The 13885-nt window shown below is 39.8% G+C and overlaps 1 protein-coding gene and 1 pseudogene across 7 annotated transcripts in view; one reads left to right on the top strand and one right to left on the bottom strand.

Moving 5' to 3' along the window:
- Positions 1-13885, bottom strand: part of TRPM3 (transient receptor potential cation channel subfamily M member 3) — a 974199-nt gene that overhangs the window by 201341 nt on the left and 758973 nt on the right. The gene's annotated exons all lie outside the window — the stretch shown is intronic.
- Positions 2674-3974, top strand: LOC148777332 (histone-binding protein RBBP4 pseudogene; annotated as a pseudogene).

A 13885-nucleotide genomic window follows, 5' to 3' on the forward strand; every position in this document is an offset into this window, starting at 1 on the left:
CCCAAAAAAAGCAAGCACAATTCTACAGTGCTTCTTGGGAGAGTCACGGCCAGTTCCTCTTGTCAAGAAGCACATCCAGGGGCTGGGGCCTCTGTGTGTTATACATAGCTCTCTCCTGGGGTCAACAGGGCTCCGCATACCTTTGGAGAGGTCAGAGATCACCATTCTTTCTTACATTTGAGGTAGAGAGATACTTAGATTTGGAGGCTTAATTATAATGGAAGCTTGCAAACACCCCATGCAGGCATCTAAACATCCATTCAATTCACTCAATAAACAATATTGGTGCTTACTATGTGAAAGGCACTAAGACTAGGGGTAGAGAAATGAATACTATTTCGTCCTAGTTACAAGTAACTCACAAGATTGTAAGTCACACATTCTGGGCATTTATTAACAGGTCAGTCAGTCAGTCAGTTCAGTCGCTCAGTCGTGTCCGACTCTTTGTGACCCCATGAATCACAGCACGCCAGGCCTCCCTGTCCATCACCAACTCCCGGAGTTCACTCACACTCATGTCAGTCGAGTTGGTGATGTCATCCAGCCATGTTATCCTCTGTCGTCCCCTTCTCCTCCTGCCCCCAGTCCCTCCCAGCAGCAGGGTCTTTTCCAATGTCAAGTCTTCCCATGAGGTGGCCAAAGTATTGGAGTTTCAGCTTTAGCATCAGTCCTTCCAATAACACCCAGGACAGATCTACTTTAGGATAGACTGGTTGGATCTCCTTGCAGTATAAGGGACTCTCAAGAGTCTTCTCCAACACCACAGTTCAAAAGCATCAATTCTTTGGCGATCAGCTTTCTTCACAGTCCAACTCTCACATCCATACATGACCACTGGAAAAACCATAGCCTTGACTAGATGGATCTTGGTGGGCAAAGTAATGTCTCTGCTTTTTAATATGCTGTGTAGGTTGTCATAACTTTCCTTCCAAGGAGTAAGCGTCTTTTAATTTCATGGAACAACAGACTGGTTCCAAATAGGAAAAGGAGTACATCAAGGTTGTATATTGTCACTCTGCTTATTTAACTTATATGCAGAGTACATCATGAGGAACGCTGGGCTGGAAGAAGCACAAGCTGGAATCAAGATTGCTAGGAGAAATATCAATAACCTCAGATATGCAGATGACACCATCCTTATGGCAGAAAGTGAAGAGGAACTCAAGAGCCTCTTGATGAAAGTAAAAGAGGAGAGTGAAAAAGTTGGCTTAAAGCTCAACATTCAGAAAACTAAGATCATGGCATCTGGTCCCATCTCTTCATGGGAAATAGATGGGGAAACAGTGTCAGACTTTATTTTTTGGGCTCCAAAGTCACTGCGGATGCTGACTGCAGTCATGAAATTAAAAGACGCTTACTTCTTGGAAGGAAAGTTATTAACAGGTAACATACTCCAAATTTAGGAATGTAAAACAGCATTTATTTATTGTGATGATAATTCAAGAATTCAGGCAGAGTTCAGCAGAGGTGACTCATCTTGCTCAAATGGTACAAACAAATCACTAATTGGTTTCTTCTCTATCCTCCTCTACTGCATTCCCTAGTGTTGACCTAATGGTTCTCTTACAAGGCAAATATGATTCTGTGACATCCTTCTTAAAACCCTGAAATAGTTTCCCATCACTAGCAATATGACATCTCAACTTACACATGGCATTTAAGACTTATCATGGTCTCTCTCCAGGCTAGGTTCATCCCCTGCCACTCTCCCACACATATTCTATGAAACACTATTATCATTCGAACACACCAGACTCTTGCATGCTTCTACGTCCTTCAACTTCCTGCTTGAAATACTCTCTACATCTGATCCCATCACTCAAATTCATCATTTGTAATTCAGCTCCAAGTCCACCTCCTGTGTGAAAATTTCTGATTACCACTCTATTGATGTTCCCATAGCACTGGATACTTATTAATTACTATAATTATTAGACTGCATGGGAGTTGTTTATTTACATGTATGTAGGTTATGCACTCCTTGAAGGAGTGAATACATCTTAACAGTGCCTGTATCTAAGCTCTAGCAGGGTGCACAGTTCAATATTGGTGCTAGAAGAATGTTTGTGGGTTTACTGGGGAAATGAGAAGCTGCCTGCTTTGTGGCAGTTGACCAGGTGGTCTTCCCCACTCCCCTGTGTGCTTCGTGTTGGTATGAACTTCAAATCTGTTTGGGAGAATGGAAGAAGTGGCATAGGGTTTTCTCCCCCCAACAATCTGATTTTCTTGATTCTTTTTTTAAAGAAATATTCTAGGCCTCTGTGAGTTTTCTTTAATCTCACATGGTATTTCGGAAAAAATTGGCCACCAAACTCTAAAACCTATATTTGGTTCTAATTCTGAAGGCTGTTTTGCTCCTTTGAGTAGCTTTGTTGCTCTTGTCAGGAGCAGATGCTTATTCACTGTGTTTCCCTTATAATGTTTAGGGCAATGTCTTACCCAAAGAGTGCTCAATAACTGTTTGAAGACTTTAAGGCTTTTGGTGATATCGAGATAATTTCCTTCACATAGACTCTTGGTGTTTTTAAATTCCATCTGTAAGTAATTATATGACATAAAAATCAGCTCACTGGGGAAACAATAGAGGCTGCGTGCACAGAGCAAGCGCCCGCAGGCTCCCTGCAGCTCTTGCAACACTCAACCCTGGGATCCCCGCCGGCTTGCCTACCCGCCATGGCCGACAAGGAAGCAGCCTTTGATGACGCAGTAGAAGAATGTGTGATCAACGAAGAAAATAAAATATGGAAAAAGAACACCCCTTTCCTTTACGATTTGGTGATGACCCACGTTCTGGAGTGACCTAGCCTAACTGCACAGTGGCTTCCAGATGTAACCAGACCAAAAGGGAAAGAATTCAGTATTCATCGACTTGTCCTGGGGACACGCACGTCATATGAACAAAACCACCTTGGGGTAGTCAGCATGCAGCTCCCTAACGATGATGCTCAGTTTGATGCTTCACACTACAACAGTGAAAAAGGAGAATCTGGAGGTTTTGGCTCGGTTAGTAGAAAAATTGAAATAGAAATCAAGATCAACCATGAAGGAGAGGTAAACAGGGCATGCTATATGCCCCAGAACCCTTGCATCATTGCAACAAAGACTCCATCCAGTGATGTTCTTGTTTCTGACTATACAAAATATCCTTCTAAACCAGACCCTTCTGGAGAGTGCAACCCAGACTTGCGACTCTGTGGACATCAGAAGGAAGGCTATAGGCTTTCTTAGAACCCAAATCTCAGTGGACACTTCCTGAGTGCTTCAGATGACCACACCATCTGCCTGTGGGACATAGTGCTTTTCCAAAGGAAGGGAAAGTTGTGGATGTGAAGACCATCTTTACAGAGCACACAGCAGTAGAAGAGCATATCTCCTGGCATCTGCTCCATGAGTCCCTGTTTGGGTCGGTTGCTGATGATCAGAAACTCACGATCTGGGATACTCCTTCAAACAGTACTTCCAAACCAAGCCACTCAGTTGATGCTCACATTGCTGAAGTGAACTGCCTTTCTTTCAGTCCTTATAGTGAGTTCATTCTTGCCACAGATCAGCTGACAAAACTGTTGCCCTGTGGGATCTGAGAAATCTGAAACTTAAGTTGCATTCCTTTGAATCACATAAGGATGAAATATTCCAGGTTCAGTGGTCGCCTCACAATGAGACTATTTTGGCTTCCAATGGTATTGATCATAGACTGGGATTAGACTGGGAACATAGTCTGGGATTTAGGTAAAATTGGAGAGGAACAATCCCTAGAAGATGGGCCACCAGAGTTGTTGTTTATTCACGGTGGTCACACTGCCAAGATATCTGATTTCTTCTGGAATCCCAAAGAACCTTGCGTGATGTGTTCTATGTCAGAAGATAACATCATGCAAGTGTGGCAAATGGCAGAGAACATTTATAATGATGAAGACCCTGAAGGAAGTGTGGATCCAGAAGGACAAGGATTTAGATCATGTCTGCATTTGTGATCTTTAGACTCCCCTTTTCTTCCTTTCAACTCTGAGATTGATTTAACACTGGTTTTGAGACAGAGACTTTGTTTGGTTATCCTTCTATAATAAATTCTATCAATAATGTTATTAGTCCAAACAGAAGGTGTTTTCTAAATATTAACTGGGGGCTTCTTGATTCAGCAGAGCCACAGACTTACATTTAAATTTTCTTTAGGAATTTTCTAGTAACAGAGGTCTAAAAGTAGCCACAAAAAGGGGAATATTGTGTGTGGTTATTTTTCTTCTTATGCTATATCCCCAAGTTTTTCAAACTCATTTAACTAAAGGCTAGAGTGAGTAAGAAATAGGGCCAAATGGGGTAGGTGTGTGAGCCATGAAGTATAAATACTATAAGATGTTGTTTTTATTCAGGAAATAGGGGAGATTCAAGTCACACAAATTCCTACACACTGAACTTTTCCAGGATGAACATTTCCTTACATAGACCAGTCTCCTCTCAGTTTCTTCAGTTAAATCAAAACAATGTGTTCCTCCTTCCCCATATATTTTTGCTTGTTAGTGTATTTCTTGAGCTGTTTTCATATTATTTCTTTCCTTTCTGTGAAATGGTTTTTTATTTTTTTAACTTAATTTTTTATATTTTCAAGTTTTCTTTTTTTATTATTATTATTTTTTGATTAATTTATTTTAATTGGAGGCTAATTACTTTACATTATTGTATTGGTTTTGCCATACACTGACACGAATCTGCCCTGGGTGTACATGTGTTCCCCATCCTGAACCCCCCTCCCACCTCCCTCCCCATCCCATCCCTCTGGGTCATCCCCGTGCACCAGCACCAAGCATCCTGTATCATGCATTGAACCTGGACTGGCGATTTGTTTCACATATGATAATATACATGTTTCAATGCCATTCTCCCAAATCATCCCACCCTCGCCCTCTCCCACAGAGTCCAAAAGACTGTTCTATACATCTGTGTCTCTTTTGCTGTCTCGTATACAGGGTTATCGTTATCATCTTTCTAAATTCCATATATATTTGTTAGTATACTGTATTGGTGTTTTTCTTTCTGGCTTACTTCACTCTTTATAATAGGCTCCAGTTTCATCCACCTCATTAGAACTGATTCAAATGTATTCTTTTTAATTGCTGAGTAATACTCCATTGTGTAAATGTACCAAAGCTTTCTTATCCATTCGTCTGCTGATGGACATCTAGGTTGCTTCCATGTCCTGGCTATTATAAAACAGTGCTGCAAAGAACACCGGAGGACATGTGTCTCAATTCTGGTTTCCTCGGTGTGTATGCCCAGGAGTGCGATTGCTGGGTCGCATGGCAGTTCTATTTCCAGTTTTTTAAGGAATCTCCACACTGTTCTCAATAGTGGTTGTACTAGTTTGCATTCCCACCAACAGTGTAAGAGGGTTCCCTTTTCTCCACACCCTCTCCAGCATTTATTGCTTGTAGACATTTGGATAGCAGCCATTCTGACTGGCGTGAAATGGTACTTCATTGTGGTTTTGATTTGCATTTCTTTGATTATGAGTGATGTTGAGCATCTTTTCATGTGTTTGTTAGCCATCTGTATGTCTTCTTTGTAGAAATGTCTGTTTAGTTCTTTGGCCCATTTTTTGATTGGGTTGTTTATTTTTCTGGAATTGAGCTGCAGGAGTTGCTTGTATATTTTTGAGATTAATTCTTTGTCAGTTGCTTCATTTACTATTATTTTCTCCCATTCTAAAGGCTGTCTTTTCACCTTGCTTATAGTTTCCTTCATTGTGAAAAAGATTTTAAGTTTAATTAGGTCCCATTTTTTAATTTTTGCTTTTATTTCCAATATTCTGGGAGGTGGGTCATGGAGGATCCTGCTGTGATTTATGTCGGAGAGTGTTTTGCCTATGTTCTCCTCTAGGAGTTTTATAGTTTCTGGTCTTACATTCAGATCTTTAATCCATTTTGAGTTAATTTTTGTGTATAGTGTTAGGGAGTGTTCTAATCTCATTCTTTTACAAGTGGTTGACCAGTTTTCCCAGCACCACTTGTTAAAGAGATTGTCTTTTCTCCATTCAATATTCTTGCCTCCCTTGTCAAAGATAAGGTGTCCATAGGTGCATGGATTTATCTCTGGGCTTTCTATTTTGTTCCATGGATCTATATTTCTGTCTTTATGCCAGTACCATACTGTCTTAATGACTGTGGCTTTGTAGTAGAGCCTGAAGTTTGGCAGGTTGATTCCCCCAGTTCCATTCTTCTTTCTCAAGATTGCTTTGACTATTCGAGGTTTTTTTGTATTTCCATACAAATTGTGAAATTATTTGTTCTAGCCCTGTGAAAAATACCATTGGTAGTTTGATAGGGATTGCACTGAACTTATAAATTAAAAACTTGTGGCCACAAAGTTGTAAGGATGTATGCTTTTACCTGACGGTTATACCACAGGTAGACTGCCCAGTTGAGAAGAGTGAATCAATAGTTTGTATTTGTTTTTAAAATTAAATGAATCCTGGAAAGGAGTTGCTTTTTTTTTTTTAAAGGAGTTAGTCCTTGACAACTAGTTGGATACCATCTCTATATTGGGTGACCTGTTTCACCAGCAGGCCTGTTACTCTCCTTGACTGTGTAAGTTCGTATAATGCAATAAATTGCTTTTCTACGTAAAAAAAATCAACTCTGTGATAACTATAATGGAAAAGAATATGAAAAATTATATATATATTAACTGAGCCACTTTGCTGTTAAGTAGAAATTAACACAACATTGTAAGTCAACTATACTTCAATAAAATAAATTAAAATTTAAAAATCAACTCAACATACATCTACATTATTTTTTTCAATTAATTTCAGGTCAGACATAGAAGGGGTGAGGTCAGTTTTGCAGTCTTCTATAGAAGATAGAATGTTATAATTAAGGCTCTATGATATGGTGCTTCTGGCTGGAATCCAGTTCTTTCATTTATTAGTTGAGGGACCTGAGGCAGGTTATTCCATCTCTTTAATCCTCCATCTCCTTATCTGTTGAAAGGGGATAGAATATGTCTTCATAGATTGATACATTCAGAAAAAAGGCTTCCCAAGTGGTAAAGAGCCCACCTGCCAATGCAGGAGACTTAAGAGACATAGGTTTGATCCCTGGGTCGGAGAAAGGCATGGCAATCCACTCCAGTATTCTTGCTTGGAAACTCCCATGGACAGAGAAGCCTGGAGGGCTACAGTATTCCTTGGGTCTTAAAGAGTGGGACATAACTGATGCCACTTAGCACACATGCACACACACAAACTTAGAAAAAAAGATCAGGTATATAAAGTACCTAGCACTGTTTCTGGTACATAATAGGTGCTCAAAAATAAGGAGTTTTTTGTTATTATTAAATACCCAAGGGGCTTTCACACCTGCAAGGAATCCTAATAATGCCAAGATCAGGGCTGAAGCAAAGTATTGGGTATGCAAATTAGCTGGAGGAGAAAAATTCTATGGAGAAAAGAAAAATTGCAGTATTTCTAATATAGAAGTTGGATGGAGCAGGTCTGTGAATGGGATGGAAAAGGCTATAATTCAAGACCACTTAGAAGGGTATCGATGAAGAGAATTCATTAGCTCATATTAAATTCTATAGGCCAGAATACTGGAGTGGGTAGCCTATCCTTTCTCCAGCGGATCTTCCCAACCCAGGAATAAAATCAGGGTCTCCTGCATCATAGCGGATTCTTTACCAACTGAGCTATCAGGGAAGCCCTCATTATGTTCATCAGCGTCAAGTAAAAACAAACAAGTGATGCTAAGATACCCTAAAGCCACTACTCGATAATTTTACATCATCTTGAAGTCAAATATGTTTTAGGATCATAACTCTTACTTGACCTAGATCTCCTCCTGAATCTTATATTTTTATATTTCTGGAGTCTGTGTGTTCTAGGAAAAGTGTAATCTGAAAATTCTGCCAAGGAATTTGAAGTTCAGGATCAAAGAATGATACAACTTCACAACAACCACTTTACAGATGAAGAATCTGAAGTCTGCAGAGTTAAACTGACTCATTAAAGATTATAAGCTGAAAGCATCAGAGCTGGGCTTAAAGGACAAGAGAATCAGAAGGAATGATCTTTGATAATAAATTATACTAATCTAAATATACAGTCTCAACTCAGTGTAGTAAAGTTAGTGATTTGTTTAAATGACTAGACACAAGAAGATATTTCTTCTGTTGTATCACTGAGACAGGATTTTAGATATCTTATGTGTAAGGAGACTGAGGAATGTGATTTCAAGGATCCACCACCACTCTCTCAGAGTTACTTTCTTAACTCAGCAGAATGCCCAAAGTTCCTTTTAGTTAATTAAAAGGCAAGTATTTTACTCAATAATTAGAAGCCCTGAGAACACCTCTTGGGATAAGTGATATTTAATATTAAATTCACTTAGCTGTAACTGACTGATATTGATGGTTTTCAGGAAGAACTATCTGACTAGGAAGTTGGAGAAGATATGAATAGAATGCAGAAAAGTGACCAACAGACAGAAATTACTTTGCTCAAGGTTTTACTGAGGATCAGCTTCAGATACAAATGGCTTCTATCAGTTAAGGCCTATTCAGTACAGTTCAGTTCAGTCGCTCAGTCGTGTCCGACTATTTGCGACCCCACGAATCACAGCACGCCAGGCCTCCCTGTCCATCACCAACTCCCGGAGTTCACTCAAACTCATGTCCATTGAGTCGGCGATGCCATCCAGCCATCTCATTCTCTGCCGTCCCCGTCTCCTCCTACCCCCAATCCCTCCGAGCATCAGACTCTTTTCCAGTGAGTCAACTCGTCACATGAGGTGGCCAAAGGCCTATTAGAAATAGCTTAGACCTATTAGAAATAGTACCTCTGACCCTGTTTAAACATCTAACCTAGAAAAGTTGTTTACCTTAGCTTTTCCTGAGGGTTTCCATCTACAGATAGATCTTCAAGAAGCTGCCTATTACTGGGCAATGCACATACCTTGAGGGCATAGTCTGCTCTCTGGCAAATTCCACTACCACTTCCCATAGAGTGATGTATGTTACATTTCTTTCTTTCTACCTACCTACCTACCTGTCTATCTGTCTATCTCTCTACTTTTTAAAACCCACTCTACAATCCTGAGCCAGATATATTAAACAGAAGGCACAGATACGTATACAAAAGGAGACAGAAGTAGGTGGTGAGTTGGGGTTGAGGGTGGTGGTAAGAGAAGCAATTGATACATTTTATAGGACAAAGTTTGTGGTGTACATCTTATATTTGGCACTTCATAAAGACAGATTAATTTCAGAAAATCCTAACTAGACTAACTCCTTGGATGCATGGATTGCATGTTAACAGAAAGGAGTATTTATGGACTCCTTCTCTCTGTGTTCATGGAGATGCTGAAGATGCTTTTCCTCTGCCCCTCTTATCTTGATTTCCCTCACCCCTCTCCTTTTCCCCTTGTATATCACCTTTTAAAATGTTATACATGCTTATTATGTTTATTACTTACTATCTATCTAACCTTGCTAAAATTTAAAATATAAGCTCCGCAACAGCATAAATGTTTATTTGGCTCACAAGTATGTTTTTGCCCACATCTAGAATAGTGCCTGGAACATGGTAGGTGTCCAAAAATATTGGATGCCTGCGTACATGATGTTGGTTGGATGTAAGAATGTAATTTAAAAATGAATGGAACAATTTCTAATAACAGTGGAAATCTGTCAAATATTCAAGGGTTCTCAGTGTGGAAGAATCCAATTATAGAAATGTCAGAGCTGTGCTAGCTATCAGCCACATGTGGCAATCCAAACTTAAATTTATTACAATTAAATAAAATTTAAAATTCAATTTCTTAGTCACTCTAGCCACAATTCAATGGCTCAGTGCCTATCTGATTGGACAGCAGAGATATAGGACATTTCCATCATTACAGAAAGTTATATTGGACAGTGCTGCTCTTGAGGCAGACAGAGGTGCCAAATCCTCAGCCTGAGGCACAGACCTAACAGGACGTTAAGGTGGAAAATCCTGAACAGTGCTGGCTGCATCTCTACAACGTCTCTTCTTCCCCTTGCCTTTGGTTATGAATGTGCCCAAGAGTTGAAATTGAATTGTTGCCAAAGGACACAGGGACTGCCACATGGTCAGGTAGCTTCTCTGTTGCCAAAATAGTAAGGAAAAAACATACTCTGATTTCATTCCAAGTGAAATCCCATCAGTGAATACTGCATATAGCCAAGCAAGAGATACAGTCAAACTTTTATTGTTTTAGGCCCTGTATAAAAGACAGAATCAGAGCTGGCTTGAGATGTGTAGGCTCCTTGGGCAGGCAAAAACATTGGCACCTCTTCAACTGACCTGCTTTAATTCAATGTTTAATTCAAAGGAGAAATTAACCAGCATGCAAAGCAAGAAGGAGAATATAGAAGCGGGGTGCAGACTCCTCTGCTGTCTGGAGTAACTCAGATCTGAGGCAAGTAAACCTCCTGCAGTTCCTGAGTCTCCTTTTCCTATGGCCAAGACATGCAGCTCCTAACAGCCGACATTCCAGCCCCATTTGTCTGGACAGACCACTCAAGCTGTTTGATGCTGAACTTTCCTCACCTCTCCTCAATTTCCTCATTCATAAAATTGAGATAATCATCATAGCTAACTCAAAATGTTTATGAAATGAAGTGTCTAGATCAGGCTCTTGTATATAGATCTTTAAAAAAATAGCAACTTAAATCCCTCAAGTATGCACTTGGGAGGGTCAGGGATGTGGAGGAAAAGAAGTGTGAGTAGCTCAGTCATTTCTGACTCTGCGACTCTATGGACTGTAGCCCACCAGGCTCCTCTGTCCATGGAGATTCCCCAGGCAAGAATAATGGAGTGGGTCGCCATGCCCATTTCCAGGGGATCTCCCCAATCCAGGGATCAAACCCGAGTCTCCCACATTGCAGACAGATTCTTTACCATCTGAGCCTCCAGGGAAGCCTGGAGAAAAAGGAATAGGAAATACCAATTCTCTGCTAAAGTAATTTGTCAAAATATTCCTTCTAACCCCACATCCTACGCTGAGATATTGGGACAAATGTAATTTTATCTATTTTTGAATTTATTCTGTGATGAATTAGTTCCTAGCTTTTACAAAAAGTTATTCTTTTTTCTAGCAAATTATCCATTGGCAATTGCATTTTGTCCCTCAGCTCAGCTCCAAACATCGCCCTACAATAAAGAGCTTCCTGTTGTTCATATCCTGTTTATTACGCTTGTGTGAAAAGGCTCATATCATTGGGTAATTTAAACACTGATGTGCTTCACAGTGTTGATAAAAAATTGACTTATTTACTAAGCATCTTTTAGGCAGATGAGTTTCTTATTTTTCCCTTGGTTTCATAATTCAGTGTGCTGCTTGATGACTGGCTGGTAGTAATAAATGCAGGCTACTTACAAGATTTTGTTTTCATTCTAGAATAAGAGTAGACATCTGTGATATTTTGACTATAGTTTTCCTCCTTTGCACCATTGCTAATCTATCACAGTAATCTTTCTTCTGAGTCCAGATGTGGTCTTGGAATAATTCTCAACACATCATTCTACAACGTCTCTATCAGTTGATTATTGTTGACACTCAAAACAAAAACTTGTCATCCCTGCACCAGAGATTATAAAATCTCGAATATATTATCAAAGGGGGAAAACCAAGAAGATCATAGGATCAAAGAGCTCCAAACACTAGCTGGTCTCCAAGACACTGAACTATGGTTTCCATGGTTTTAGAGAAGCTGATTTTTTATTTTTTACTTAAGACCTTTAGGGATCACTGCTCATGGATGGACACTTCATTCACACTGAATAAATCCAAAAACACAATGAACATGTATATCAACTCAAAGATGGTTGTCCAACAATTAGGACAGTAAAGGAAAGGCTTTATTGAAGCTGAATGGAGACTTTTCTGGACAACAGAAGTGTAAACTTGTGTTAACCTTGGAGTCCTACTTCAATGCATCTTTAGTGTTTCTCTGGATGAAGAAGTTTTTATAAGAAGGTAGTTACTGCTGTAAATAGTTTTCATAAATCCTATGGTTCATAATCAACATCTGAGAATTACACAGGGAATCTGAGGAAAATCCATTAAGAACATCCCAAACATTATCTATTATTAATGACACTACTGGGTGAGATGTTAATACACTGTATTTTTAGCAGCTGCAGGTTCTAATGTCAGCCAGATTGTTTCAGAATTCACTTCCTCTAAGCTAGAAGGATTAAATACCAGGACAGCTTATTATCTATACCTCACTCAGATAATTTTTAAATGTATTTGTTGGTTTTAAAGCTCTCAGGAGACAGAAACTATGCACTGAACTTCAGACAGAAAAATTTCCTAGAAATTAAGTGGGTAAAGAAATGTCATGTCAATCTTATGTATAACTGAATCATTTTGCTGTACAGCAGAAATTAACACAACATTGTAAATCACCTGTACTTCAATAAAATAAGTTTTTAAAAAAAGTTCTGAAAGTGTATGTCCATGGACCCTCTCACTGAAATCACCTGGGATTTTGGTTTCAAATACAGTTTCCTACATTCCAGCCCAGCTACACTGAATCAGGATACTTAGGGGACTCTGTCTTTTATTGCTTTGCAAGTGATTCTCAGCCATGCCTAAATGTGATGCTGCTGCTGCTAAGTCACTTCAGTCGTGTCCGACTCTGTGTGACCCCATAGACGGAAGCCCATCAGGCTCCCCGTCCCTGGGATTCTCCAGGCAAGAACACTGGAGTGGGTTGCCATTTCCTTCTCCAATGCATGAAAGTGAAAAGTGAAAGTGAAGTTGCTCAGTCGTGCCCGACTCTTAGCGACTCCATGGACTGCAGCCTACCAGTCTCCTCCGTCCGTGGGATTCTCCAGGCAAGAGTACTGGAGTGGGATGCCATTGCCTTCTCCGCTAAATGTGATGACCACATGCTTATTCGGAATGTTTTCTATGTAACAAATGGCTGAGAGTCAGCTAAGCAAATCTCAGAGGAACACAGCTGATACCTCTGAAGTCTTCACTTGCATTGATGTGCTATCTGAAAGCTGTGGGCAGAGGTTCCCTAAAAAAGCTTTCTTTATGGTGATGGATTACCCAGCTCTGTGTTTTTCTCATGTTTGCTCTTTATTTCAATGCACATTTTCCCAACTTGGAGTTGAGCAATTCTAAAGTAAATTTAATCAATATAGAGAATGTATTGGTCAATTTAAATCAATAAAACTTTTCACTGGCACTTTCCTCAATAAATTATCTAGATTTTTGTTTTTAAGTTAATGCTTCATTATCCCCATGTAGACACACAAGAAGGGATCAAATAGCAAACTCTAAAAAAAATATTTATTTTATTTTGCACTTGCTTAAACAAACAAAGCTATTCTAGCCTTGTGGAACTTAGATACAATGACACAAGTATCCATATATCTTTATATATTCCACAAATGGAAAAACTGAAGTAATACTTTCTTTATAAAACTTTCTCCATGTACTCCAACTTATGCCTGTTTCTGCTTTTTGGAACTCAGTAACATCTAATTGAAAATTATTTTTTTTTTGTACTAGCTCAATTGTCGGAGAAGGCAATGGCAAGCCACTCCAGTACTCTTGCCTAGAAAATCCCATGGATGGAGCAGCCTGGTAGGCTGCAGTCCGTGGGGTCGCTAAGGGTCGGACATGACTGAGCGACTTCACTTTCACTTTTCACTTTCACACATTGGAGAAGGAAATGGCAACCCACTCCAGTGTTCTTGCCTGGAGAATCCCAGGGACGGGGGATCCTGGTGCGCTTCCGTCTATGGGGTCACACAGAGTCGGACACGACTGAAGTGACTTAGCAGCAGCAGCAGCAGCAGCAGCAGCAGCAGCTCAATTGTACATATCAAGGAAAGGCCTAAAACAAGCAT

Source organism: Moschus berezovskii, chromosome 7 (genome assembly GCF_049115385.1).
Source record: "Moschus berezovskii isolate FMDL1 chromosome 7, NW_MosBer_1.0, whole genome shotgun sequence".
Taxonomy (NCBI): domain Eukaryota; kingdom Metazoa; phylum Chordata; class Mammalia; order Artiodactyla; family Moschidae; genus Moschus; species Moschus berezovskii.